At 30.8% G+C, this 24,614-nt stretch overlaps 1 long non-coding RNA gene across 3 annotated transcripts in view; it reads right to left on the bottom strand.

The window, feature by feature from the left end:
• Window positions 1-13,855, bottom strand: part of LOC105493229 (uncharacterized) — a 125,597-nt gene extending 111,742 nt beyond the window's left edge. For all 3 annotated transcript variants that reach the window (XR_011609782.1, XR_011609784.1, XR_011609783.1), the window contains exon 1: window positions 13,766-13,855. This is a non-coding gene — a long non-coding RNA (uncharacterized lncRNA). The remainder of the gene's footprint in view (window positions 1-13,765) is intronic.
• Between the last annotated feature and the right edge of the window lie 10,759 nt (window positions 13,856-24,614).

Below are 24,614 nucleotides of genomic sequence, written 5' to 3'. Positions count from 1 at the left end.
AGAAAATATCAAGGAATCTATACAAATAATTACATAACTAATGAAAGAGTTGGGCAAGGCCATCAGATACAAGGCCAACAAGCAAAAACACATTTTTTTCTATATAGTACTAATAATTAATTGGACATATTTTTAAAATAACATTTACACTCACTCAAAAATCAAAAGGCATAGCTACAAATCTAATAAAACGTGTACAGAATCTATGTACTGAAAACCACAAAACACTCATAAAAGAAATCAAAGAAGATCTAAATAAATTGAGAGACATACAGTGTTAATGAATTGGAAAACTCAGTAAGTAAAAATGTCAATTTTTTATTTATTCACAAAAAGATCTAATACAATTTTTATCAAAATTCCAGCAAAATATTTTTTAGATATAAACAGGTTTACTTTAATGCTTACATGGCAAGGTAAAGGAACTAGAATAGCAAAAAAATTTTGTAAAAGGATAAAGATGAAGGGGTTATTTCTCAATCTGATTTCAAAATTCTTATTATAGAGCTATAGTAATCATACTGTGTGGTATTGGTAGAGAGATAGACATACAAATCAGTCGAACAGAATACAGAGCCCAGATAATGACCCCATACAAATACAGACAACTGTTGTTGATAAATGTGCAAAGGGATTCAATGGAACAAAGATATCTTTTCAACAAATAGTGCTGGAACAATTTGATATCCATAGAAAAAAAAACAAAAACAAAAACAAAACAAAACAAAAACCTTGTACTGAATCTCATGCCTTACCTAAAAAAACTATCTCAAAATGGATTGTTAATTTAACAGTAAAATATAAAGCTGAAAAACTTTTAAAATATGCCATAGGAAAATATCTTTGAGACTTAGGACTTGCTAAAGAGTTCCTGAATACCTTTGAGATCTTGGGCTAGCAAAATAATGATCTATAAAAGAAAATAAATAAATAAATTGGTCATTAAGATTAAAATATTTTTCTCCATGAAAGACATGCTCTGTTAAGAGGGTGAAAATACAAGCAACAATGGGAGAAATCAAGTACGGAAACTCAACAGAAAGAGAATAAATAACTAACTTTCAAAAATAGACAAATGACAGTTACTTCATCAAAGAAAACATAGATGACAAGTAATCACATGAAAAGTTTTGTATTATTTGCTGTTTGTAAAATGCAAATTGAAACCATGATGGGGTAGCACTATACACATAGTAAAACGGCTAAAACTTTTGTAAAGAAAATACTAAAACAAAATTGGTAACAATAAAGAACAGAAACTGTGATTCATTTCTGGTGGAAATGCCAAATGGTACAGTTAGAAAAATAGTGTAGCCTGTTGGTGGGACTGTAAACTAGTTCAACCATTGTGGAAAACAGTATGGCGATTCCTCAAGGACCTAGAACTAGAAATACCATTTTACCCAGCCATCCCATTACTAGGTATATACCCAAAGGATTATAAGGCATGCTGCTAATAAAGACACATGCACACGTATGTTTATTGAGGCACTATTCACAATAGCAAAGACTTGGAATCAACCCAAATGTCCATCAGTGACAGACTGGATTAAGAAAATGTGACACATATACACTATGGAATACTATGCAGTCATAAAAAAGGATGAGTTCGTGTCCTTTGTAGGGACATGGATGCAGCTGGAAACCATCATTCTAAGCAAACTATCGCAAGAATAGAAAACCAAATACAGCATGTTCTCATTCATAGGTGGGAACTGAACAATGAGATCACTTGGACACAGGAAGGGGAACCTCACACACTGGGTCCTATTGTGGGGAGCGGGGAGGGGAGAGGGATAGCATTAGGAGATATACCTAATGTAAATGACGAGTTAATGGGCGCAGCACATCAACATGGAACATGTATACATATGTAACAAACCTGCACGTCGTGCACATGTACCCTAGAACTTAAAGTATAATTTTAAAAAAAATAGTGTAGCAAGTCCTCGTAAAGTTAAATCTACGCTTACCTTGTGACTCAATAGTCACACTACAAAGTATTTACCCTAAAGTAAGGAAAACTATGTCCTCACCAAAAACTGTACATGAATATTTATAGCAGCACTATTCATAATCTTCCAAACTGTAAATGACCTAAATGTCTTTTAGGAAGTGATTGGATAAAAAAACTGTGTTGCATCCATAAAATAGAATAGTAATAAAAAGGGATGAGTTAGCCAGATAATCAAAGTTATCATCAATAGTATTAACTCATGATAGTACGTATTCTTGATGTGGTGTGATAGAAATGACAAAGGTAGACTTCTATGATCTTCCTCCCCAAAACTCATATAACCTCACTGTAATTATGAGAAAAGCATCAGGCAAATCCTAATCGAGGGACATTCTACAAAAAACCTCATCAGTACTCTTTGAAACTGTTAAAATCTTCAAAACTGAGGACAATCTGAGAAAAATGCCACAGCAAAGAGGAACCTAAGAAGACAATGCAAGTAAACATGATGTAGTATCATTAATGAGACCTGGAAACAGAAAAACGGCATTAGATTAAAATGAAGGAAACATGAATAATGTATGGACTTTAAATATTGGTTCCTTAACAGTGAAAATATACCATACCCTTACAAGATATTAATAACAGGTGAAACAGTGTGAGGGCTATGTGAACTCTGTATACTATCTTCGTATTCTTCTGTAAATCTGAAACTGTCTGAAAATGAAGAGTTCATTAAAATATTTTTAAATGCATGAAAATAAACTTTATAATTAAAGCCATCCATGAAAGAAAGTTTTAAAAATATGAAGCGAACTATTGATATATACAACAACTTAGATGAATCTCAGAGACATTTCTCTGAGTGAGAGAAACTAGTCTCAAAAAGTTGCTTACTGTATGGCTCCACTTAGGTTCTCAAAAATACCATAGTGATGGAGAATGCATTAGTGATTGTCAGGGATGAGATGCTCGAAGGAATTTGATTGTGAAGTGATAGCAACAGGAAATTTTATGGGGTGAGAAAACTATTTCATCTCTTTGATGTGGTAATGGTTACTCAAATCTATAGAGTAGATCTGAGTGTTAAAACTCAAATTTACATCAAAAAAAGTTTTATATTGATTAAAGATAAGTAAATGTAAAAAATAAACAAGTTACAGAAATGTACATGTGGAATGCTTCTTTGGGGATGAGGAAGGGAAAGAAAAAAGTACGTTGAGCTCTGTGGGCTTCTATGTGCATGGCAATCATCTGGAAGAGTAAAGAACCCACTAAACGTAGTTATTTGGGCCAAGCTGGAGAAAGACTATTCATTATTTTCCTTTAAATATTTTTGAGTTGGTTATTTATTTTAAAAGTAAATGTAAAGAAAAAATAAAATAAACTGTACCCAAAGATTTTTACAGGAATAGTCATAGCTTTTTTCTTTATAATAGCCAAAACCTAAAAGCAAACCAAATGTACATGTAAAGTAGAGGGAATAGATAAATTGTGACATTGCCATGTAAGGTATTATTTGGCTTAAAAAGTAATACAGATGAATCTCAAAAGCATTGTGCTACTCAAATGGACTCAATCATCAAAGAGTACATACTATATAATTCTACATATATCAAATTATAGAGAAGGCAAATATCTAGTGTAAAAAAAACAAATTATAGATTATCTGGAATGAAGGGAGTTGTAGCATCTAGGGGAGGAGATGACTACGTAGGGAGTTGAGGGAATTCTTTGGGGTGATGAAGATGTTCTATATCTTAATTGTGTCAGTGGTTAAATAAGTGAATACATTTGTCAAAATTTATCACTTAAATGAATGCATTTTATTATACATAAATTATACCTCCAGGTTGATTTTTTTTAAAGATTATACCTTACTTAACATTGTAATTTTTTTTTTAAAAAAATAGGGCTGTTCGAGGGGGAATGGGAAAATGGCTTGGAGAAATTGATGTCATTTTATTTCCTTTTAGTTTCATGCTTCTTTCAATTTTTAAAAATCTGGTTGATAAACTGAATCTTGAATGTAAATAATAAATATTAGTTTCAGAAATTGTACATAATTTTAAATTTAAAGCCATGATGTAATTATTATCTCTTGTTTTTCAGCATGAGAAAAGTCAATAACATTTTTCAGAGTACAGATGAGGTATCTGTGAGCAACTAGAATGGGAATCATTATTCATTTGACAAAGAACAAAACTGAGTAAAGTCCAAGCACTGTGATGGGGGATTAGGGTCTCTAGAGAGCATGGTTCATGACAATTTTTGGTGGCAAGGAAAGGCATCACCATTTCTAGTATTTATTTTTTTGTTCCTTTTTTTCCCTTATGAAATGTATGAGAGAACTAATATATCCCTCTTTGTAATCCTTTTAAATTTTTCTAAACTGATTGCTATGGAATGATATATGATTGTGGTTTAATTTATTTGTTCTTGATTAATAGTGAAGTTAAATGTCTTATTTTATATTAACTGACCATTTGGATTTCAACTTATGTGACTTCCTATTCACATCTTTGTCACTTATTTTACTTCCTTGTTTTTTTTTTTCTCTTACTCTGTATGTGAGTTTCATAATATTAATTCTTTGAAAGTTGCATGTGTTGCATGTATCTCTTCTGTGGCTTGTATATTTCTCTCTTTTTCTTCTTTCTTAATGTTTACTTTTTGTATTTTAAATCTTAGGTGACTAGTTCGCCTAGAATTTACTTTTGAGAATGTTTTAAAGGTGAGAATATTAATATTCTTCTTTCCATTTGCGTGGGGGAGTTAAACAATTGTTCTGTCAAATTTATTGAATAATTCATCTGTCCCACTGATTTTAAATGCATTTATTTGCATACATCAAATTTCTGTATATGTATGGGTCCGAATCATTGGTATCTTCATCCTTTTATCAATGATGAATTACCAGAATTTCATTAGCACTATATTTAGTCTTCTAAATTGTAGAAGTCTCCCAATCTTGCTCCTCTTTTTCAAATTCACTATGCCTATTCTTGAATATATAATATGATCAGCTTGAGAACGTTTGTAAAATAAACTTTTGTGAATTCACTTGAAATTGCAAGTAATAGTGGAAGAATTTTCATCATGATATTGACTTTTCCCATTCATAAACATGGTGTATCTTTAAACTTAACTTGCATCTTATCTTCTGTGTCTAAATTTTATAATATCCACTGATGTTAGAATTAATCTTGAATATCTTATAGGCTTTGTTACTTTTCTAAGATGCTCCATTTATTAAATCATAAAGTTTTTAATAATATTTTACTGACATAAAAATATAACTTCAATTTAAAATAACTTACATCTACTAATATTTCTGTAGATGTGTCTGGGTTTTTAGGTAGACAATTCCTTTTCTGAAAACATCCCTTTCTGTTTCTTCTTTAATTTCTAAATTTTAAAACTTATTTCATAGTTTAGAATATCTAATGCAATACTGAATAGAAGTATGATACAATACATACTTGCTTTGTACATGGATTTAAAGGAAACTATTACATTTGCTTTGAAAAACAATGTTTGTGTAAGTTTATGGTAAATAAAACTCATGAAGAAAAATTTTTCTATTTCTAGTGTTACAAAATGTAAATGTGATTTAATGGTTTATTCTTTATTGAAATTAACTATTTTCATTTCTACTTTAATATTTAATGTGTTGGTTGAAATAGATTTTTAAATGTTAAATCAACTTTGAACATTATGATTTGGTATGTTTTTAAAGATTATTTTACTATGTTTATATATAAAATTAGTTTTGGTCATCTTTCCTCATATACTTCTTGCATTGTCTGCTATAAAAACTTATACTATCCTTATAAAATTATTTGGTAATCATTGAGTTTTTTACTCTAGAAGAATTTATATAATATTGGGCTTCATGTTGCTTAAATGCAAAACATAATATGTTTATAAAACATATATGGGAATGCCTATTGTTTGAGTGAGGGACTAGGTATAGATTTTGCAGATACGGATATACAGAGGTACTATTTTTTCATGAGTAGGGTGGGTAAGTTACAGTTTTTAGAAACCATCTAGATTTTACATCTTTTTATACACATTTGTAGGATTTTAGCTATTTTTTTAAACTGGCAACATTGCACATATTTGACATGTAACATTTTCATTATCGTATAATTCTAAATGTTTCCTAGGTTTCATTACAATTTCTCATGTAATCCACTGTTTACTTATAGTAGGTTATTACATAAAATTTAGGCTATATTGTTACTTAACTCTCCCTTAGTTCTTTTCAGCTTAGAGAAGCTATCCTATACAACTACTCCCACATGCCATTTTTTGTGAAAATATGTATTTTGTGTCCTAGAACCTGATGAGGTTTCACAAGTCTACTACTGTGGGCTACAAAAATTCAAATTCTCTACATTATAAATATAGGCATTATATATGTTTGTTTGAACTTAATATTTGTTCACCATGTTGTTCAAATCTATATTTTTACTGATTTTTTTTCTACTTAATTTATCAATAACTAAAATAAGTATACTAAAATCTATACAAGGGGATTTGTCAATTTCTCCTGATAATTATGCTAATTAATGCTCTGTATGAATTTGGAACTAGTTAAATAAAACAAAACTTTGGAATTGTTATATTTATTTTCTGGAATTTTCTTCTTACTGTTTAAGTATATTTATTTTTAAACTACTAGAACTATAACAGCTTTATTTATGTTAACTAGGATTATTTACAAATTATTTTAAATACCAGGTTTGGTCAAACCAGATTTGTTGCATTTATTGATTTTTATTATTTATATCATATTATTTAAATATTTACTTTTAATTGCTTTCTTTTCCTACCATTTTCCTTTTGTAATCTTCAACTTGTCAAATTTAATCTATTCCACATTTTACCTCTATTACTAAGAAAATTAAGCATTAAACTCTTAACTTATATACTTAATAAAGTTTAATGTTACTAATTATTTCTCCCATTCTCACAAAAATATCCAAAATTTTTAATTCCCAAAACTGTTACATTTTATGTTTGTTCTTTATTAATCAGTATAATATTCATGATTGTTACAAAAATTATTGTTTTGTACTGTCAGAATTATTTAGTTTTACCCACCTGCTTTTATATATATATATATTATATATATAATATTATATATAATTTGTTCATCTTTGCTTTGTATATCTCATTCCTTTTTCTTTCTATTAATTTCTTTCTTTCTGATTTATATCATATAGTCATTCTTTTGGGACTGGCATGTAAGTATTCTTCTGTTCCTATCTCATTTTCATTCTTTAAAAACAAATATTTGGTTTTATCACTGGAAAAAATTTGTATATTTGTAGGGTAAAAAGCATGATGTGCCAATAAAGTTATATTTAATGGAATGTGCAAATCAAGTTCATTAACATATTCATTATCTCACATACTTGTCTTTTTTATGGTGAGAACATGTAAAATCTACTCTCTTAAGAATTTTCAATTATACAATGCATTGTTATTAATTACAATTATTATGTTTTACAATATATCTCCTGAACTTATTCCTCCTGTACAACTCAAATTTTGTGTCCTTTGACCACCTCCCCGTCCCCCACCACCTCACTCAGTAACCACTATTTTACTCCACTTCTATGAGTTAAACTTTTTAGATTTCACATATAAATGAAATAGTGAGGCATTTGTCTTTCTGTGATTCGATTCATTTCACCTGGCATAATATCCTCCAAGTTAACTCATGTTGTCACAAATGACAGAATTTTCTTTTTTTTTTAAGGCTGAATAGTATTCCATTGTGTGTATATATCACATTTTCCTTAACCATTTAAACCAAGTTTAAAAAATAGAACTGCCATGTTACCCAGAAATCCCACTACTGAACATGTATTTTTTTAAAAAAATGAAATCAGTATGTCAAAGAGATCTTTGTACTTCCATGTTTATTGCCACATTATTTACAATAGCCAAAATATGGGACCAACATGTGAATATCCAGTTTTCCCAGCACCATTTTTTGAAGAGATTGTGTGTTCTGGGCAATTGTGTTGAAGATAATTTGACCATAAATGACTGGATCTATTTCTGCATTCTCTCCTCTGTTCCATTGAAGTGTACCAGTGCTATCCTGTTTTGTTTACTATATCTTAGTAAATGATTTTGATATCAGGTAGTGTGATGCCTCCAGATTTGTTCTTTTAACTTAAGATTGCTTTGGCTTTTTAAGGTTTTCTGTGGTCCTGTGTGAACTTTAGGATAGTGCTATTTTCTTAATATTGTCACTGAAATTTTTATAGGGATTGCACTAAATCTGTAGATCATTTTGTGCAGTTGGATATTTTAAAAATGCTAATTCTTCTGATCCATAAACATAAGTTACCTTTTCGTTTACTTGTATCTTCTTCCATCATCATACAAATCTTTCATTCTTTAGTTAAAATTATTTCTAAGTGTTTTTTGATGATATTTTACGTGGAATTGTTTTCTTAATTTCTTTATCAGATAGTTTATTTCGTGTATAGAAACACTACTTATTTTTGTATATTGATTTTGTATTCTGCAACTTTACAAAAATCATCTATAGTTAATACACTTTTTGTGGAATCTTTAGGATTTTCTATATATAAGATGATATCTGCAAACAGAGGCAATTTTATTTTCTCCTTTCTGATTTAGATGTTCTATTTCTTTTTAATAATAAATTAGCTATATAATTGAGACGTGATAAATATTTTTCCCAGCACCTTAAAAATATTTTCTCCCATTAATTTTTGTCTTCTTATGTTGCTCTTAAAAAGTTATCTGTAAACCTAAGTGTCATTCTGTTACATGGACTCCCATTTATTATCTTTGGTCGCAATTAAGACTGCCTTCCCTCTTTTAGTGAACTTCCTTATAATATTTTAAATATTGTCTTTAGGACTTAATGTGCAAATGCTTTTGGCATCTTTGTCATGACATCTTTGCCTGTGCTTATGTCCTAAATGGTATTGCCTAGGTTTTCTTCTAGGGTCCTTGTAGTTTTGGGATTTACATTTAAGTCTTTCATATATCTTGAGTTAATTTTTGTATATGGTGTAAAAACGGGGTCCAGTTTCAATTTTCTACATATGGCTAGCCAGTTCTTCCAGCACCATTGATTAAGTATTGAATCTTTTCAGAATAAAATACCTAGGAGTACGGCTAACAAGGGAAGTGAAGAACCTCTTCAAGGAGAACTACAAACCACTCCTCAGAGAAATCAGACACAAACAAGTGGAAAAGCATTCCACGCTCATAGATCGGAAGAACCAATATTGTGAAAATAGCCACATTGCCCAAAGTGATTTATAGATTTAATGCTATTCCCATATAACTGCCACTGACATTCTTCAGAGTTAGAAAAAAACTATTTAAAAATTCATATGGTACCAAAAAAAGCCCGAATAACCAATAAAATCCTAAGCAAAAAGAACAAAGCTAGAGGCATCACGCCACCAACTTCAAACTCTACTACCAGGCTACAGTAACCAAAACAGCATGGTACTAGTACAAGAACACACACATAGGTCAATGGAACAGCATAAAGAAACCAGAAATAAGACCACACACCCACAACTATCTGATCTTTTACAAAGTAATGCATTTCTAGGAACACTTATGCCTGAAAGTCTTTCTTGGCTTTGCAATTTTTCTCAACAATGCTTAAATTTTCACTGAAGTTCTTCTTTATACAAAAAAAACTGGGTGATATTTTTCTTGCAACCACCCAATTCATAACTAATGCTAATCTGTAATTTTTTGAAAATTACCAGGTATAAATATTAACAAAAAAAGCCATCTACATACCAAAAGACTAAAACAAACAACTGAAACGTTCTCTCAATTTCAAGACTAGTTGGAACTATAACCAACTCTGTACTATATACAGGAGTCACCTAAAGCAATAATACAATGGTACAAACTCAGTATGGGGGAGAAAAAATGCATAAAAAAAATTTGAAAATGTAGCAATATTAATAACAGATTTTATCAATTCTACTAAATAAAATAAAGAGAGTACAATTTGTTAAATTAAATTTATTTTTTAGGCAGTTGGGTCATAAGAATTAATAATACATGAAAAATACAATTCAGCAGAAGAAATCAGACACAAAATATATAAATGAATAAATGGATAAAATACCTTTTAATAGTGGTAAGTTCTAAAAAATAGATATAATCTATATGGCGGTTAAGGACTCATCACATGGAGATATGTTACATAATACGGTCAAGTAAAACTTTTCTCCAGTAATTTTTGAATTGTTATCTAAGAGCAGGTAGGAGCCATTATAAAAACATTTAAGACAGTATTCCTCTACCCTAGCTACATATTGGAATCATCCAAGAAATTTTAAAAAATACTCTTGACTGTTCCCTCATCCAATCTCCAAAATTCTTATTTCGTCAATTTGGGTTGGAGCACATGCACTGTTTTATATTATACCCCTTTGGGCTTTGGAATTTTCATTCTCATCCATGGCTGAGAGTCACGGATGAGAATGGCCTAAGGCCATGGTTTTCCACACATTAGAAGCACCTGAAGAGTTTTTAAAATCTCATTTCTCAAGCTGCTTTCACATCAATTAAATCAGGATATCTGAGGGCAGGTTCTTGGCATCAGTCTTCTTTTGTAACACTCCAGGTTATTTCAGTGTATAGACACAGTTGAGAGCCTGTGTTCTGGAGGAAGAATATTCTAAGTAGAGGAAAGAACAAATGCAAAGGCCCAAAGGCAGGGGTAAGCTTGATGTTTTCCAAGTCCAGAAAGAAAGCCAGATTTAATGGAGGGAATAGAAGTGTGTTCCAAGATGGTATGGTAATGGCAGTTTCAATGAAAATCATCTAGCTATGATTAATCAGAAGGATAATTAGTATAATTTCTATTTAAAAAATTTTTTGGCCACTGCAGAGATTAGGCAATATATACACAAGAATAAAAGCAGGGATCAATAGACGTAGTCTAAGCAAATAAAGAATATATAAAATGAAGTTGAAGAAATAACAATAAGAACAAAATAAAAATTATAAAAGAGTAATTTGTAAAACACTATAGAAATAAACTTGAAAATTTAAGTGAAATGAGTCTTTAGCAAAATACACCTGAATTTCTAATAGACCAGTAAACTAAGATGATAATAAAACATTTATCAAACCACTCACAAAAAGAAAAAAAAAAGGCCTGTATTATGAGTGAATAAACAAATTAAAATGCTATTTAAATGTATCCAAAACATAATTTTAAGAACAAAGCTTCTAAATTGATTTTTTTGACTCTATCATAGCACTGATGGCAAAACTGGACGAAGACACAAAAGTCAAACCAGCAAACCAAAATAGCAATACAAAAATATTACTTATTGAAATGATATCAAGTTGCAAAAAAGTACTTCCTACTGACCAGGTCTGAAAAATAATTAGAATTTTTTTAAAAAATTCAATGTTAAAAAAATTTTTTTTAAAGCATATTATTTATGCTGTATATAAAAAATTACATTCTGTGTGCAGATGGATTTCATTTTAGACATATAAAGATTATTTCTTTTCAGAAAACATACTAAAATAATATGGTAACTAACATATACACAAAGACACTTATTAAGATTGAAATTAGTTATCGATAAGACCAAATAAATATTTAGCTACTCTGTTCCTCACTCACATTCTGTGAGTTCTGTGGGTTGCTTTATGGCTGTAATCTATGAACTCTACTAGGCAATGCTGAGCTGGGCTGAACTGACTGGATTCAGGCTGAAGGAGTAACTTATCTAGACCATGTGGCCCCCATGGTATAGGTCACAGGATCAGGGTTAGTAAAACAACATAAACCCATTAAAAATGTCTTTACCCATGTATCGTTGGTCCAATCAAGTAACATGGTTCAACTTAAACTCAGTGGAGTGTAAAATTCATGGGAAAGGTGAGGAGAAATACATAATTGAAAAGAAACTGTAAAATCTACCTCTTAAAATAAACAAACTAACTAAATAAATAAACCCTTAATATTATATGAAAATAGATACCTTCATAGAAGAAAATTAATATCTATATCTTCATAGAATAATATAACAGGGATTGAGCTATCACAAACCAATGCCAACCTAAAGCTTAACAACTTAAACATATTTTATTAAAGTGATAGAAATGAAACAGATCCTTACTTTACCAGTATTATTGAATAATATTCTGGAAATTCTCGCCAGTGCAATTAGAGAAGAGAAGGAAATGCACAGGATATAAAATTGAAAGGAGAATAGAAATTTAACACTTTTTGTGGATGTTATGACTATATAAGCAAGAAAACGCAAGAGAATATACCACAATCTACAAATAATAAAAGAATGTAAAAAAAAGTGAATGATTAGCCAATTAATATAAACAGCAGCTTTCCTGTATACAAACAGTGGCAGGTTAAGATAGAAAGAAAAAGTTCTGTTGTTAATTAGGTTAGCATCAATGATAATAATAATCAAGAGTATAGCTAACTAGAAATCTACTGACTTTATTTTAAAAAAAGATTACAAATCTGATATATTGAATGACAAACATATAACTGAAAGATATCAATAATCTTGAATGAATAGTAAAAAAAATCATGTTCTTTGATTAAAAACTGTGTTTTTATAATTCTCCCTAAATTAAATTCATAAATACTATTCAATAGAAATGAAAACTCCATCTGCCTTTTTATCTGGAGGAACACTTGACAAAATAACACTGGGGTTCATCTAGGAAAATAAATATGTGACAATATCCAGGAAATTTCAGAAAAAGATCAGTAATGTGACCCTTGCCAGATATTAAAATGGCCACTAATGTGGGTCTGTTTAGATAACTTAAGGTTCTTTTATATAATAATTAATATAAAGCTATTAAAAACAAAAATATGAATTGTCATATGCAGAGTTTCAGGACATTATTTAAAATATATAAAAATATTAAATACTATTATAAATTTTAAAACATACATATCAAATGTTTCTGAAAGAATATACTTAAAACTATTAAGCAGTTACATAGTCTCAGAGGCGCTAGTGGTTTTCCAGTAGGAGGAAAACTTGTACTTTTTATTGTCTGATGCTTTTTTATCATATGCATGTATTACTTTAGTTGCTGTTCTTAATGCTCAAAAAGCTTTTGAGTGCTGATGGGTTATAATGTATCCAGGAATTGAAATGAAATGTATACCCATAACAAATCATATATTTAAACATTACTGAACAACATGCATTCAAATCATTTAAATAATTTATTTATTTAATGTATATACTATACTATTAAATTTAAGGCATTCGTTTATCCCGAAAGACATGTTTAGCATAAATTTCTCTTGTTTTAATTGTTATAATATTTGACAATAACTGAAAATTATTTGATGTTTCCATTAATTTTTACAGTTTTTACTCTTAACTTGCCATGTGAATGTGTTACCATTCAAAAGAGCTAGCCAATAATATCTGGAATATTCTCATTTAGTAAAAAGCTCAGTTAACATCATTCCTTTCAGACACAAGGTTAAGGAACATTGACTGAAGAATCATGATACAGTGTTCAAGAAATCTACCATTTTATTGAGTGGCCAGCTAGATAATTATAGTTTCTCATAAAGCGACAATCCAAGTATTCTTTAAACCTCATCCTTTGCTGCTGTTTCAAAATTCCAAACTAAAAGAGTTCAAGTTATTGTGATTTTCAAATACAAATATTTCAGTATCTGAAATAACTGAACTAACTCCCTAAAATATATAGAAACAGTTAGTGAAGGCTAAATGCAAAGGAAATGTACCATCTTACCTTAGTTGCAACCAGATCGCTAAAACAACTTTGCCCAAGAATCTGGCCCTACGGAAACATATTTGATGTTGAAACAAGGTCTCTTTGCTAGTTATTTCGTTGCATGTCCATCTGCTATGTTGAAATTTTGCCAGCTCACAAACTGGTCTGCTATTTTCAGTAAAGCATGTGCCAAAGCAGCACATGGTTTAGACTGGCAGATTACATAAGGCTGTGAGTATCCACTATAATAAAAATTTAGTCTTTTGCCCAGTATGTTTGATCCTTAAATTGCTCACTGCACGCTCATTAACTCAAAAAAAAAAAAAAAAAAAATCCCTTGAAAGAGATGACATACTATTAGTTTACTTTACTGTTAAGGAATCTTGACAGAGATGAAATGACTTAATCAGAGGCACAGGTGAATATTTAACGGAATGTTTGTGTTTGTTTACTGGAACTACATCTTCTCACCTGAGGTTTTGATGTTTGTATTGGAGGGAAAAGTGTTAAAATTCAATAAGATATAGATAGATATTTTCTGAAAGAGTAGTTAGTGGTGAGAAGGAAACACTTGAAATAACACAAATTATTACAATAATTTCTGATGTATATGTCTGGAAATTCTTAATTTTAAACCAATAATTGAACTAATTCATCTTACAAGTCTACTTTGGTGGTTACTTTGGCTTATTGTACTGGTATTCTCTGTACCATAAAGGCTATTTAGAAGTTTTAGGAATATTATCCATTTCAACAGAATCCTTTGGAAACTTTTGAACATAATTTATTTAAAGAGAGAAGTCAGATGACGTTTAAAACTTTATCATCGTTTACAATCTTTGTAAAGATAAAACATATATGAAAAACTTAAATAATTACTAGCATGCAGGGATGCAAGCCTGCTGTTTCAAAAGACCTAAGGATATATGATAGTAAAGTTTCATTACCATCAGAGTTAAAAACAAGAGTTTTGATATTTCATAGTTCTTCAGATTAATTGAAGCTTTTCATCTTGATTGAATTTCTAGGTTTGCAAAATAATCAAACTGGTCCCAAAAAGTTTTGCTAGGCTCTTTTATTAAGGACTTTGATGAGCAGTCAGACAAGCACGCCAATCACATTTGTGAATGGCATGAGGGGAATGTAGAAAATGTTCACCTATTATTGATATCTGAAAAAATCTCTAAAGGCAAAACATAGGTAACCCTGTAAGGTTAAAATATTATAGCAGTTAATGTGAAGTTATCATGTTCTTAGGTCTGAAAAATTCAAGTTTATAAGGATAGAATAAAGAAGGCATACCTAGGATTAACCCATGTAAAAATCACATTAGAGTTTTAGTTTAGCGTAATAATAAGTGTGGATGTGGCCAGACCAATCGCCACACTCAGTTGTGAGAGTCATAATTTGAGATGAATTTTGATAAGCAGGAGTAGAGGACACAAAACAGGATCATGAAAAACTAGTATATAGTATAATTATAATATACTAATACATATTATATTATATAATACTGACAAAAGTAATATATATTGTGTATACTATATATTATAATATAATATTATTATGTAACATTTTATTATATAATATATATTGTTATATAACATTTTATCATATAATACATATATAATATTATATAAGATAATGTTGTTATATAATCTATAATATTATATAATGCCTAGTTTGAAGTAACTGAGATTACGTAATGTAGAGAACTCAGGCAAAATGAAATACGTATTTTAAAATATTTGAAAGACAGCATATGGAAATGTATTTAGCCATGATTTGTATAACTGAAGAGGTAATAAGAAGATCCAAAAGTTGAAAGTTACTGGGGCCACATTTCAATTCAAGTTAAGATAAAACTTTTTTTTTTTTTAACAACTCAAAAACAGAATGAGTTTTGAAGAGAAAAATGCTTGAAGGGCATATAAAGAGGTGAAATCATCTATTAAGGGAAGGAAAGAAAAGAAAGGGATTTAGAACATATTACCTTAGCAGTCCTTTTAAATTCATACATAATTTTAAATATAGTGTTCTTTAGACGCTAAAGCCAATTGGTTGACTGTATATATATATATATACACACACACACAAATTATATACACATAAATTATATATAATTAATGAGGGGTGTGTGTATATATATTATATTTGCATTAATGTTTGCACACAAGCATATCTGAAAAGTTGAAAGTTTTTAATATTGTGATAAGTTGATAAAGTCTTGGTAAATATTTATTAGCCCTTTAAAATGGAAAATTTTGGACTCTAATCCCAGTATAATATCAGTTGACTTCCTGCTTAACTGTTGTAATGTTTCTACTCTGCTTACGTGGTTAAAATTGACCGGAGATAAAAGTGACAGCTAGGGCAGTGTGTACAAGAACAGAAAGGCAAGATAGAGGTGGGTTCCTTGAAGATGACAAGAGGAAGCTAGGATTTGCTGTAGGAGGCAAGAGGCCACTAGTAAACGGATTCAGAAGGGAATGGTTTGGTCTGAACAACAAGAAACAGGGAAATGTTAAGCTCTCAAAGGTTTCCAAAATAAAAGGGACATGGAGAATACAAGATTTTATATGTCCTAACCCTGCTATCTAACTGAGAGGCACACAAAAGCAATGGGCCAGATAAAACTGGCATTTATCAGGAGTGGAGCAGATACACCCTTAACCTGGCGACTCTATGGCAGACTACAAGGAAGAGGCTTACTTGTTCTGGGAGGCGAGTTCAACATCGACACTAAGGGATAAAACCTGAACAAAGAAAGGCAGGAGTAAGTCTAAGGACATGAGGTGGAAACCTAATGGGATTGGGCAGCAATTCCCGTTTCCAAGGGCGAAAATGACTTTTACACTAAGCCTCAGCAAGTGGCTGCGTTTTCCCTGTTCCCGTGCTACAATGTGGTTAGCCATGACGCTGCCTGATTTATAACACTGTGGATTTACTGACTTCTGTTAGGGGCTACAGTGCATTCATTTTTCTTCTTCTTTTTTCCTTTTTTCTGTAGAATAGATATCTACTTTGAAAAAATTTTTCATCATTCTATTATATATACCTTTTGTCATACCAGCTAGATAAACGATTTTGAAGAGTTTCAATTTTTCTATTTTTCTATGTATATAATAGAAAACAATTTCCTTGAAGTGGTCCTACATTCTATATGTTAATAGTGGTGAGATTTAATTCTTTACAACCCCACTCATTTCTATTTTCCACTTATCAGTAAGGTTTGTCAGATATGTAGGTTTTCAAGAAAATAAGTGTGGTATTATGTATTATTATGGAATTTTAAACTACTGCTATTTATCAGGTTAATGGCATCGATTACATGAAAGTAACATGTTACTTTCTAAATACTATTTGTTGACTGCATAATTCCAAAACTGAGGTGCATCTGCAGGAGCCAAAATCCAACAAAACTCACCCCAAAAGGACTCGTCTAGCTCCATTAAAGGAAGTAGTTCTTTAAACATCCTCGAGTAATCAGTTCTCAGTGTATGTTTACTATTCATGAAACATTGCTCTAAGGAAATGAGAGAGAGAGGGAGAGGGATGAGGAAAGGGGGAAAGAGAGAGAGAGAACAAATCAGGAACTTGTTCACCTTCAGAATAAAATACTCAGAGGTAAATCAGGTAAGAACATTAAGGGAGGGAATGGTCTATAAAATTGGCATCAAGCCACATGTTACAACATAAGGAGGTGAATAGGAACAATACTCAAGCCTTAAAGTTACCTTGATGAAGAAAACAAATCAAGATCTCCAGGTTGGAGAATAATTTACAAATTTATACTGGATCTTATAGTAAATGGTCGATTGTGGCAAAAATTAAGCAACCCTTAAAAAAATATCTGAGATAATTCTACTACAAATTAATGCTATTAAGCACTTTTTAATCCCTCCATTTAAATTTTGTTCATGTCCCCCATAAAGCAACTTAACTATATAGGTGGAATTAGATACAGAAAGTGCATGGCAGGTGTCTGGATCTCAATATGAGATTATATGAATGAAAGTGTCCTAATGGAAGGTGAGGGAACATCTGAACATATAAGTTCCTGGGTGCCTTTGGGCAGTCACGTAATTCAGCACATCTGCAATTCAGGGAATTTCAAATCAATTTCCAAGCCCCAGAAAATTCTAAAAGTCCACCTATGGGATAACGAACTATAATTTTTGCATGTTTTATGTTAAAATATTGAAAGAAATGTTTATATTTATTGTAACTAGAGGCTTCATTACCTATTTTTCTATTTTAAAGGAGGAACCTAGATTTACATTTTGAAACAGAATGAAGAATAAGTACTGATGATTGATAAGGTATCCACAGAGTTGGAGAAACAAATTTGGAATAGATTCTCATCACTTCTTTATCATTAGTTCCTTTCCTTATTTAATCAGCATTTTGTGTTGTTATACTTAACAATCTTTGATTTTTAAAATATTTCCCATGGCTTACTATCAAGTCAAACTGAATTATCAGCCCTATCTTATAGTTAAAAATACAACAATGTGGTCAAATTGTAGAGCAAAATAAATGTTTAATGGGTTCATAATAAAAAATTTGAATAAAGGAACTTTTATAAATGTATGTCTTAAACATTCTTTGACATTCATTTATATTCATTGTGACAGTAAAAAAAGTTTCCAGCATGGAAATGGACAGAAAAGTACAACGAGCAAGTCTAACTTCAATAATCGCTTAAACTTAAGTCATGCGAGGAACGTTTATTATAATAGAAGAACTTGAAATTACTTGGAAAAAAGCTATGACAATTGGCAGATTATGATTCAAGCACCTGTAAATTTTTATGACACTATAATGTTTTTAAAAACGCAGGAGTAGGGAATCCATATGCTACTCAGTTTAGGATAAATTAATAAAATTCTGCATATTATTATCTACTTTAGTGATATCTTTGTGGTATCTTCAGTTAAATTCAAACTACTGTAAATCAATTCAGTAATAGTTACTGAAATAAAGAAAAAGAAGATAAAACCTTGAATAAATGTACCAAGGAAAAAACATTATAGTCTTGGCATGTTTATAGTTCAGTAGAACATTAGGTTAGCAATTTAACAAAAACCAAGTCTTCCAAAATATTTAAAAGTAGTGATGTATTCTTTCATACAACCTGGCTAGTGATTTCTTTAAAGATCTAGTGAATACATGGGCATTTCTTTCCTGTTGAAGCCATGGACAGTTATTGCACTTTAACTAAGTAACCCAGGGGCTGTCTTTTTAAAGAGAGGACAGCCATAGTTTTTCTCAGGCTTGGACATTTGGTATTGACAGTTTTGCTGTATGAAATCAGGCGAAGCTGCTTTTCTAGAGTCTGCTATTTATCTCTTAAAAAAAAACAAAAAAAACAAAAAAAAAACCAAAGTTTGACTGACACTAATTTCCTGAACAAGATACTCTAGAAACTCCAGTTTATCTTATAAAATCATAACAGACAAGGTTTGTGATGTCCCCTCCACAAGATTCTTTATTCTGTCAGTTTATAGCATTTGAAATGACGGAAAGGGATGCGTTCCTTTCATATGCCATCCAGGAGAACAGAACCTGTCACCAACAGTGTAATGTGCTATGTATTATCACTCTGAGTGATCCAGAGGCCCAGAGACTGTCATCTTTTTAGACTGTACAAGTCAACACAAATAAAACTGAGGAGGCAAATGATAATGTCTCAGATAGAGCCAGGCTCATTCTGGCCATTACTTTTTATTCAAACCTTACAGATGACATGATGTGAAAAATGAGCCTATGTCTAGTTCAATGCCCATTAGTGTGTGAGCACATTATCTTCCACTTTTCACATTGAATCTCTCTGTACTCACTCTGCCAGTGCGAGTTCAGCGGCCTGTCAGCGAAAGGGGATTTTGACTACTTTAAAAAAATTTTATCTTATTATAAATAAATACTAAATATTACCTTTCTCTTCATAAATTGCAAATAATGTGAGCTACTCATTCAGAAAACAAGGCCCAGTGTTTCCTAAAGTTTCTAAGAGATGACTCTTCTGTTTATAAATAATTAGAGGTGGCAACCCAGCTGTTGTTTTGAATAAAAAATATTCATTGAGAATAATTCTAAAACACTAAATAAAATTTCTATTCAAATAAATAAGCTGAGAATTTTAATCTGTATTAAAAAGCACATTTTGAGTATGATAAGACTGCCCTATCATTTCTTATCCATGATAAATTCTAGATTTTTCCATATCTAAATACCTCAGGCACTCCCTGTCAAAAACGGGATAAATCGTACAATTTTGTAATGTGTAAAAGACTCAGAAATATTTGTTTTCTGTAGAAATGTATTGCTAAAGAAAAGTCTGATGAATACTTTGCAATCCTATTAGTTGCCAGGACCCTCATGCTGCTTCCATAAACATAAAGAAACATCTTTGTGCCTGGTGATGTGAAGAAATCGATTAATTTATCGTAGCACTTCTTAAGTGTCACATGATTTTGGCCAGGGGTAGCAAACTGAACTATGAAAATGTACTTTTTAACAGCTCTATTGGATGGAAAATCTGACAGCCCTTGAAGTGTAGATATGCCATCTTCAAAAATAGCTGAAAACACTCACACCCACTCACACTTTGAAAATAAATCCAATTCCTGAAGAGTTTTTTAACATGTTCACTAGCATTATCAATAGCTGTGTAAAATTCCTATGTTACTATTTGTAATCTTGAATCATCCCCAATACTCTCAAAATATTCCCCCAATTACCTTAGAGCAAGAATTAGTCACATTTTTAGTTTTCCTAAAGGATATAAGTACTAAGCATGAGATTGTTTTGTTTCTATTATTTAAATTACAATGTATTTAATTAAAATAGAATTAAAATTATCAGTATTGAATATGACTTGAAAGATATAACTTGAAATTTTTCTAACAGTTACTGCATATTTAGTTTGGCTATTCCACTATCACTTGATGTACCTTCCTGTTGAATTACATTCCATTTTGTGGCCACAATAACAGCCTAAAAACATCTAAAGATCTTAGAAAAGGAAGCTGAATTTCTTGTTGGCAAACTTTCCCATGTGTCCTGTAACGGGAAGGTAACAGCGTGTTTTATGATGAGCTTTATTTTATGCTGAAGTCGTCAGCCTTTCCCTCTTAGACTGAAGCATTGTTTGAATACCATAATTTCTTACCTCAGAAAATGGTTTACAATGTTTTCAGTTCCCTTCTGAAATGTCAATGATAGGCATTACTGTCTGTGCAGAAGTTAAATGGTACCACATTGGAAGAATAGTAGATGAGCAGTATTTATTTTAACTTCATCTTCCATTTTCTTCTGCCTGGATTATCATCCTGTGTTATTTATAGTGAGAATGATGGTCTGAATGTACAAAATTGTGTGTACTGCCTGGGAGAGATATTGGAGTCACCGTGATGACTTTCTATGGTGAATATTTTGTCCAAATATAACAACAATGTTGGTGACATTAGCTGAGGTTTATTTTTAAATTCCAATTCAAAGGGTAAATAGCTTAATAGACAATCATGGCCATCTTTGAGGAAAACCAAAAGCTTATGTTATGGGAAGGTATGAGATGCTTATATAGCACATGGTAAAATAAAATATTTTATCACTTTTGTTTATGTAATATTTCAAAAAGTTTTATATTGATTATATAATTATTTTGTTTCATATTGTCTTAAAAGCAATGCATCTAAATGGACTAAAATTAAACAAGCATTTTCATTAAGAATTGAATGTCACATTTTTTTCTTTTCTTTTATTTTTAAATAACCATAGAGACTAGAATAATAGCAGCTTCTTTAACTGCTAAAATTGTAGTTTCAAAAAAGAAGCACCATTTTAAAATTTGAAAATTCACTTAATCCCCAATTAAGCTAATAAAAAAAGTGAAAGGCTTTTTTTCACTCTTTGTGATGAATCTGCTGTCCTTTACTTTTTCACTATGACGCTGTCCTTGGCACATGTACTCTTGAGAGTAGCTACTGAAACTAAATTAAAATGATACATTGGTGACCAATGAAAAGATGACATTGAAGGTAATTCAATTCATGGCCAAGAAAAATTTGTTATCGAAGAGTATACAAAAAGAAGTAATTACTAGTAATTTGCATTCTGCTTTTAATCTCTTGATTATTCAGGATGAGCTTAATATATGTGTTCTGCTTTCATATTCATACTTTGTTTTCGCATAGAGTTCACTGAATTAAACAATGTGTTCCTACACTTCCAACTTCTGTGTAAACGGCTTGTCTGCTTCTAAAAACACTCCTGTTGTACACTACTGTCTTAAATGGGCTTCTCTCTGTTTTTTTTCTTTGACTTTATTTTCTTTGCTCAGAAAAAAAAAATGTCAAGTGTCTTTCTTAATCTAGCTGGTGTATTTGCATTTTCCCAGGAAATATCCAACTGTTGATCTTTCTGACCTTGAATGACATGATATTCTAGAAGTAATGCCACCTAATCCTTTTTTCCTCTCTATAAAGAAAGAAGATAATCAACATTTTTCTAGATTTGAATATTCTCTTTATGCAAATTAATTATTGTTTTTATTCTTGTTATTAAATGGAGGACCATTTTTCTAGATTTGTAGAAACCTAGAAACCTTTCTTTATTCTTTAGTTGATTATGTAACGTCTTGTAAATTTATTTTTACCACTAACCATATATTTAATGTATTGTTTAGTATTCTGTAGAAATGAAACTGTTGCAAAATCATAAACTTTTGGTATGTCCAGAGGAAACAATTAATTGTTCAACACTAGAATTGGAGAAAAACAGGAATGGAAAAAGGAATCACCTGTGATATGGGCTTAATTGCTTAGGAAAGTCTTAATATTAGAAGCACTTATAATAGCAAAAAGAAATTATCCTTGGGGTTATAGTTTCTTAAAATGTTAACCTTACTCTAAATGTTCTACTTCATTAACACTGTATTTCATAGATCTCCAATTTCAAATACACTCTTTATTTTGAATAATTTCGTGTCACAAAGTAAGTCAGCTTGCCAAAGATGTTAAAAGTGGAAGACCAGTTTTGTGCATCTCAAGACCACTATATTATTCAGGAGCAGATAATCTGTAATGAATCCAAAGTTAGTTTATCCAAATATTCCAGAATCCACTAGAACTATATCTAGTAAGTTAGCCTTTTATTTTTCTCCCACAATCCCAATGGTAAATAACTACTTTAAAGATAAAGTACAAAAATAAAATAAAATAAAATAACCGATTGATGCAAACTTTCAATGCTAGAGTTGTTTCAACTTATTTTACTGCTGATTGTTACAATAATAATTCAATTTTTATGCTATACAAAAGTAGAGGAGTCATCAAAAAAGATATTCATTAGAAGCATATATTTATAACTCTTAGGAATTCGAGTGAGAAAAACGTTATTTTAATGAAATTTTAAAATCTTCAAATAAAATACAAGAAAACAGTAAGAACAAGAAAAATGGGATAAAATGATAAGGTATATTAGAAAGCATAAAATATGAGAACCCTAGAATAATTAGTTGAGTAAGGTAAGTGGGAATTGAGGAGTCTGAGAATCCTCTAACACAATTATAACCCATAAATAGCTGCTGCCAAAGAATACCCCAGTCAGAATGGAGTCCTCAGAAAAGAGATATGAGTAAAAGTACAGTAAGTGAGAGGAAGCTCTACAAACTCTAATTTGCCTAGGAATGCAGAAAAGACTGAACAATCCCACTAAGTAGCTGTGAGGCTATCACAGTGAAATAGACAAGAAGTTGACCAGAGTAGTACTCTAGTGTCAGACAATAGAGAGGTGGGTGGACCAACCTCCCAGATTAGCCCTGGGCTGAGGGGTTTGCCTGAATGCAAGACTTTCAGTACTAAAACAGTCCCAGACAAACAAGGATAGTTGGTTACATCACATTAAGGACATTAGAAATATTCCAAAAACTTTTATTCAAAAGGACAAGGAACTAAGGGTATGCATGAAAAAATTCTGCAATTAGAAATAAAAAGCATAATAGGAACACTGGGTGTAAATAAGAGAAAAGATTCAGACATGAGGCTTGTATGGAAGATTCCATAAGAATTAAATCTCAGAAGTATAAAAGTGGCTACAAGGGAGGAGCTTTAAAAATGCTTTATATTAATGACAGAATATGTGGTTCTTGATCAGTGAAATCAGAAAATCTACTACCTTCTTTCATCATTCAGAAAGTTTGTCTTAAAAGTTTTGGTAAAACTCATCACATATAAACATGAGCAACATAAAATGATTATAGACACAATCCCTTAAAAATCATTGAAGAAAAGAAGACAATAAACTGAATAATGTAGTGATGGATAATGAAAAACGAGTAGAAAAAAGCATGGTCACAAAGTACATGAAAACTAGTGCCTATTAGTCTAAAATTCATTTTAAATTGTGAGAATATCATAGAATGTAAAAAAAAAATCAAAATAGAAGAATTTGGACATGAGGTGAACAAACAGCAACAGGATAGGAAAAGAAAGACGACTGCTGGGAAAAAAAATAAGGAAAAATTCAGAAATCAAGACTAAACTACAATGAAAACAAGAGCAAGGAAACTACTGTAATGAAAATAGAAAATATAAAGAAGTAAAAAGGTAGTTACTAAAGAGATAAATATTTAAGAAAAATATAGATTAAGAGAAAAGTGATGAAAGAGAAAAGACATGCAAAAAAGATCCACTGTGAGTATAATTTAGGTCCTTGAAAAAGAAAGCCCAAGCTATGGAATAAAGCAAATTCTATAAATAATGATTCAACAGTTATCAAAATGATTATTCTAACTTTTTAAAGATTCATGTACATATTCTACAGACCAGTCAACATCAAGAGCTATTTTCATTCATCTATCGGT

Source organism: Macaca nemestrina, chromosome 11 (genome assembly GCF_043159975.1).
Source record: "Macaca nemestrina isolate mMacNem1 chromosome 11, mMacNem.hap1, whole genome shotgun sequence".
Lineage (NCBI taxonomy): Eukaryota > Metazoa > Chordata > Mammalia > Primates > Cercopithecidae > Macaca > Macaca nemestrina.
This window is presented reverse-complemented; position numbering and strand designations above follow the sequence as displayed.